This window comes from Mauremys reevesii, linkage group 23, assembly GCF_016161935.1.
Source record: "Mauremys reevesii isolate NIE-2019 linkage group 23, ASM1616193v1, whole genome shotgun sequence".
Taxonomy (NCBI): domain Eukaryota; kingdom Metazoa; phylum Chordata; order Testudines; family Geoemydidae; genus Mauremys; species Mauremys reevesii.
Genome location: NC_052645.1, coordinates 4,125,912 through 4,132,794, shown reverse-complemented (window position 1 = coordinate 4,132,794; position 6,883 = coordinate 4,125,912). Strand labels below are relative to the sequence as shown.

General features: G+C 48.9%; 1 non-coding gene across 1 annotated transcript; it reads right to left on the bottom strand.

Moving 5' to 3' along the window:
- Nucleotides 1–3,071: 3,071 nt before the first annotated feature.
- Nucleotides 3,072–3,144, bottom strand: TRNAK-UUU. The gene has a single exon. It is a non-coding gene; the product is annotated as a tRNA-Lys (tRNA).
- Between the last annotated feature and the right edge of the window lie 3,739 nt (nt 3,145–6,883).

Below are 6,883 nucleotides of genomic sequence, written 5' to 3'. Positions count from 1 at the left end.
TTTTGCCTTTAAAAACAAGGGAAATATCTGCAGCGAGAAACTGAAGAAGCTCAATTGATTTCATTGACTCCATGAATGTTCCTCTGTGTCCCCCTAAGAGTCATGCCCCACATTTTGGGGACCACTGAACCCTACTCGCTAAGCAGGGGCTAGTGATGCCAAAGCCCAGGGAAAGGGAGAACAAGTGCGGGGCCCCCAGCACTGGAGCCATGTGAAGGGGCTGCAGGAGAGGAGCAATGGCTGGTGGCCCAGGGAATTAAGGGCAAAGGGGGCACAGGAGGGGGCAGGAGTTAGGGGTGAAGGAGGCGCAAGGGTTGGGAGTGCAGGAGCTAGCGGTAAAGGGGGAGTGGGGATCGTCCAGGGGCAATGGGGAAGTGCCAAAGTACAAGCTTTGCCCAGGGCACCATTTCCCATAATGCTGCTCTGAGCAAACAATTGGAAATGACCCTTCAGTGAGACCAGAACCATAGTGTAGAAAAGCCCCTTTGTTAAATGGTGGGGGCTGAGGGCTTAGGGAGATGGGTTAAAAAGCTACAGGCATTTGTCTGTGGATGTTTGATTCTTGCCTGCTGGGCAAGGCTGGGGTGTGGTATCTCCATGGCTGCACTTTCAGTGTCTGATCTGCCACAGGGAGCCAAGTCTAGACATACTCAGAGGCTCTATGCCAGGGTTTCTCAAACTTCCTTTCACTACAACCCCTTTTTGCCAAAAAACCCCAAAAAACTTACTACATGACCCTAGAAAGACGCACCAAGCCCCTCTACACTGAGCACAGGCAGAGGAGACAAAGCCTGAGCCCTGCCCCAGTTAGGGGAGGGCAAAACCAGAGCTTGAGGGATTCAGCCCTGGGTGGTGGGGCTCAGACTTTTGGTTTCAGCCCCAGGCACCAACAAGTCTAATGCCAGCCCTGGTGACCCCATTAAAACAGGGTTATGACCCACTTTGGGGTCTTGCCCCACAGTTTGAGAACCACTGCTCTAGGCTGATGGGAGAGAGTTTTCCTGGGGGTGCAGTTAATCCACTTCCCAAGAGGTGGCAGCTATGTCAGTGGGAGAAGCTATATCGGTGGGTGTGCAAGCTGTGGTGTTTACCACATTTAAGAAGTTTAATCAAACCCCATTTTGAAAACCACCTGTGGTCTGGGAATGGCAAAGGACCTCGATGAATCAGGGTTTGTCCTTCAAAGTCCTGGACATCACAATTCCATACTCCTGTTGTCATTGGGGATATTGCTCAGTGTTAGAGTGCTTAACTGCAGTTTTCACGTAGTCCTCAGTTCAAACCTCTGTGTTCTCTTATAACCTTCTTTCTTTTTTTTAAAAAAAAGGAAAACATTTTCATTTCCATTCTCCATTATGTTCAGGGGCTCCTCTATACGGGAGTGCTTGATATCAATGTAAACACTCAATATTTCGCTGTCCAAATGCATAAAAACCTAGCAAAGCTGTCCATCCGCTGAAATCAGTTTCAATCCTCAAAGTGTCAATTTATGTTTTCATCAGTTAAACAAAGGTATCATACGAATGTACATTTGCAGATCCCTCTTCCGCAGGAGCTATGTTGTGCAGAAGAACAAGAACCACATCCAGCTGCAGTTCAGGAGTCTGATGACCAAAGAGCCACGAAGTGTTCTGAGGGCTGGAGAAAAATGCCTTCCTGGTGTTGGGAGGGGAACAGGAGAAAAGACAAAAGAAGCAAGAGACAAAGAGAAAGGAGGGAGGGATGGATGGAGGAAAAGGTGAAACCAAAAGGACAAACCCTAATGTCCCCAGTGATTCTAAGGGACAAAATCCCAGGTTCGGAATAAAATTCTGCCTCCTTAAGCTCGTGTTTTCCATGCCTAGAATTCAGTGGTCACCAGATGGATCAGACTGAACAGGTTTCAAACCTCGAGGAGGCTCTTACCTTCTAAACAGGGAGGGCTGTTTACTAGTAAAATCACTAAAAGGGAAGGAGAAAACTCGAAAGAGGTTCCTCCTGGCGCTCACATGCCTGAACCCGAATACTCTCTCAGTCCTCAAAGAGAGACCTGGAGAAGGAGACTTGCTGAAGCAAAGCCACAGGGGTCTCTGAGGTTTCCCTGGCCCCTCGCCCCTGTCCTGCCTGGTTGATGTCAGCATCTCTCTGTGAGGTCACCACCTCCCCACCACCTTGGACCAATAGTCTGAGGTCCTGCAAAAGGCCTTTGTGATGTCACTGCCACACCCTTCCCTTGCTGTGCTAATGTCCTGCCCCTGGGCAGGCACTTTGCAGGTTTGAGCTACTCCCTGTGGATCACCCCACTCAAGGAGAGTTCGTTCTAGGAAGCAAGCCGGCTAGACAGGAAAACATCAGACGCTGCTCCCAATGCTACACTCAGTTTTTCAGAAATTAGTCGACTTTATGGCCAGAAGAGACAACTAGAGCATCTTATTTGACCCCCTGCATATCACAGGCCTCCTGTATGACACAATACCTACTTTTGGGGCAAACACATTCCAGAAAGGCGTCTAGTCTTCATTAAATGATATCAAGAGATGGAGAATCCACCACTTTCCCTAGAAGACATTTTTCTCCAGCCCTCAGAACATTTGGTGGCTCTTTGCTATTGAAAGAGCTCAACCTGTTTAGCTTATCAAAAGAAGATTGAAAGGTGATTTCATTGAAGTGTTGAAGGGCCTTAATGGAGAGAAAATATTGGGTATGAAAGGGCTCATTAATTGAGCAGAGAAAGGCATAACAAGACCCAATGGCTGGAAGGTGAAAAGAGACAAATTCATATTACTACTAAGGCACAAATATTCAACAGCGAGGATGATTCACGACAGGAACAAGCTCCCAAGGAAAGTGGTGGATTCTAATTCTAATTCCTTATGAATATTCTGTGTGTTTGTGTCTGCAGGGGAGGAACATGCTATATGGCCAGAGGACTTTATTCCTCCAGCCTGCAAGGACAGAGGGGATGTCAAGGAGTTGCTCCTTCAACCCCCCCGAAAGGCCCTTCTTAGGAAAGGCAAAATCCTGGAGAGAAAGAGTAACACTGAACAAGACTCCAGAAAGACAGATTTTTATACTCACAGTGAGAAGTTCTTTACCTGACCAGGGACTTGAACCCTGGACCCTCAGATTAAAAGTCTGACGCTCTGCCAACTGAGCTAGCCAGGCTCACATATGAAAAGTGCAAGTTGGTGCAGAGGTGAAGCTATTCAAGAAAAAGCGAGATGGCCACAATAGGGGAAACCTGCTGCTCTCTCTCTCTTCCCAGCCCTGGCCTGGCTGGGTATTAGTGCTGGTTAAAAAGACGGGAAAATATCGGCATCTACCAGCCATTCATAGCTGTACAAGACTCAGGCACAATACAGAGGTGCCCATCTGTAAGTGCCAAATGGTTGGATTGGCTAATGCAGCCTGTAGACGTCCAGGGCACTCTGGGATATACAGCCAAGTGTCCATCACCATCATCATTTCAAAGGGATAATAATAATGGTAGCAAGGTTCACAACTGACTCAGCAGTTGCATACAAAGGTGCACGTTTGGCAGTTACATTGTCTCAGGTTGGCCTTCACGGTCTAGATATAGAAGTTACAACATTTAAACTTGAACGAGGGGCCAATTTCCCCATCATTTCCCACCTTTACATCCAAACACGATGAAGGTAGCAGATAGAGCCAGAGCAGGTTGTCTATGGGACCAAGTATGTGCAGAGTATCCTCGACAGAGGTTTGTTCAACCTGTTCTTAAAAACCTCTGAGGACAGAGACACCACAGACGCCTTTGGGAGCCTATTCCAGAGCTTAACTGCACTCAGCATCTGACACTGGTGAAGTAGGAGGCTGAGAAAAACAACACTGGCTGTCAAAAAAAAACAGCCCTCCCTGGTACTTTAAGCAGTAGGTTCTGGTGTTTTAACAGCCATGGCCTGGGTTCAATTCCTTTAAAAACCAGAAGTTTTTCAATGAAAATCTCCATTCATTTCGCATTTGAAATGGAAAGGAAAAGAGGGCTTCTTGTCCTTATCAACAAGGCAAAGAATGGCTTTTTTCTCAGTAAATATTTTTAAAAGGCGCTGACTCGACCTGAAGATCTCATTTCATTTGTATTTACAATGGAATGATTCTCTCTAGGATAGACAGAAATTCTTTAGCTAGACTCGGATTCCACGGGAATACGAGAAGCGATAGTGTCTAACACCTGCCTTTTTTCGGACAACAGTGATGTCCAAGTTTTCCATGGACATTTCCCTTCCAGCACCTCAGGCCCCTCCAACAATACAAGAAACTGAAATGCACAGAAAGTTTCTCACCATAGGATTCACTGACCAGGCCGGGGGAAAAGTTTTGCCAGAACACTTGGTTATAATATCCCTCCCTGACCTTAAATGGAAAGCGAGGGGCTAACTCTCAGAGCACATAACCACAGCTTATGAGTCTCACATTCTACACTGTCAATGTACCCTTCTCCCTCCCGCTCTATATTGACCAGCCAAGCCTGCCCCCCTCAAGCCAGGCCAAGACTCTTCTGGGTAAGGAGCTTGGAATTTACCCAGCTAGGGGCTCTACACGCACCACTTTTGAAGATGTTTGAATTCCCTCCAACTTCTCTCATACAAATGCTAAATAGTTGGTGGTGTAATGTTACAGGAGAGGTTGAAATTAAGCTATTTCATCAGATAGAAGACAGTGATTGTGTCAGAAGTGGGATGTGAATGGAGCCTAGAGCAACAAATGACAGTGTTAGAGGGCTTATTCCTTCACCCTCTCCTCGTCTTGCCCTGGCCTCTGTGGCTTTTAAGCCTTCCCTTGGAGCTGTCAGCACCAGACACCTCTGCTCCAGGTGCCCAGAGGAGGAGAGGTGCTGGGCTTCCGCCTGCCCAGCCCTGATTATGAAGCCTGGCCCTGGCCCTGCTTCTTTCAAGTGCCAGGTGGGCAAGAGGGAAAGCACAGTGGCAAGTGCCAGACTTGTGGGCACCAGGTGAAGCCGTGAGAATCCCAACCCTCAGGTGTCAGTTCTAGAGCCCTGACCCATCCAGCAGGAGGGGAAAAAATGGTTCTTGCAGAGCTGGAGACAGGGAAGTGGAGCAGTGTGAGCTCCAGGGCTTTACCACAAGGTCCCACTGAGATTTGAACTCAGATTGCAGGATTCAAAGTTCTGAGTGCTGCCCGTTACACCATGGGACCAGCTCATACTGCCTTCTCTGGCCATCAGTGACCCTCATGGGACCTGCTCGAGTAAGGGACTGTTGGCCCCTTACTAAAGCTTAGTGGGGGGTTTGGTTGGCTAGTTCCCAGTCCCAATAGAAGGGGGAAGGGCCAATGGGAAATCAGGACCCTGAGACTGACAGTCCCCTGGGGCAATGGGGAGAGGCCAAAGCTCCAAGTTAGCTGCACTGACAGGCCAGGCAGTGTAATGAGGGAGTCACCAGGCCAGGGGGTCCCATCCTCTGTAGGAGCTGGAACTGCCTGGGCCAGAGTGGGGCAGAGCTAAGGAGAGAGCAGGAGCCTGAGAAGAACCGGGGAGCAGAGCTGCACAGGTGTAGTGCCAGAAACTGCTCCCTGTAGGACTTTGTTACCTGCAGCAGTTACTGAGACCTGAGGTTGTTCTTATTTGCTGACTTGTCCTAATTGGCTAAAACTTGACAGTGGTGGGGGATGGAAGCATAAACGCTTCGTCCTCCAAGCGACCCTGCCTGGTGTCCATCTGTATCTATTACCTCTTAACACCGGATTGTAAAAAATAGAGTGAGGTCATTTAAAAATAATTTATTTTGCAGCTTCATTTACTATGCTAACAATGTAGCATCCTGACACTGATACTTCTGCCCATGTGCCCTGTGGGTTGGATTCATTTTAGTGGGATGTGGGAGATGTGGAGGATAATTTAAACTCTTAATTTCCTTATGGTTTCCCTGCAATATACTTTTCTGCTGGTGCAATTTCTGACCATTGCACGTCTATTGTATTTATTACAATAGCACAAGTAAGTCACACAAGTGACATAGTCTAGGGGCTTGGCTACACTTGCAAGTTAGAGCCCATTAAAGCAGCCCCGGGTGCCCTAACTCCTGAGGTGTCCACACTGGCAAGGCACATGGAGCGCCTGGGCTCTGTAGGTGGAGCGCTCCTGGTAATCCACCTCCATGAGAAGTATAAAGCTCGCTGAGCCCTGCTGAAATACCCGGGCATCAGTGTGGATGATGTGTTGCATCACTGCACTATGTTTGGCCTCAGGAAATGTCCCATAATCCCCTGAAGTCAAGTGCCCACTCTGGTCATTGTTTTGAAATCGGCTGCAGGCATGCGGATATCCCCTTTCAAAGCTCCGTTTCCGACAGCCGGCTGCTTATCTGCTCCGGGACAAAGCAGCCATTAGTGTGGAATGCTGCTGCTGTGAGTGTGTGTGAGAGAGGGGGGGTCTGCTGCTGTCCGAACACACAAGACAGCATGCTGACACACTCTCACCCCCCCAAACACACTGTCGCTCCCCCCACGTACACACAACACACTCCCTGTCACACTCCACCACCATCCCCCATTCGAAAAGCACGTTGCAGCCACTTGCATTCTGGGATAGCTACCACAGTGCACTGCTCTCTGTGGCATTGCCAGAGCTGCTAATGTGGCCACTCCAGTGCGCTTGCAGCTGTCAGTGTGAACAAATGGCAGCTGTTTCCCTGCTGTGGTTTAACTCCCAGCGCTCTACATCTGCAAGTGTAGCCAAGCCCTAAATTTGCCAGACCAACCGAACTCAGTAACTGCCCTCCACCACCATGTGTAGTGAGTAGGGACACAGTGAAGCACACACCACACTTGCTGGCTCAGCCTTGTGCATGCTGGGGTGGCCACCTCCCCGTTGATGAGACCTGGTCCCACCATCTCCGTGGAGCTCCAGTCTGCCCTGCTGCCA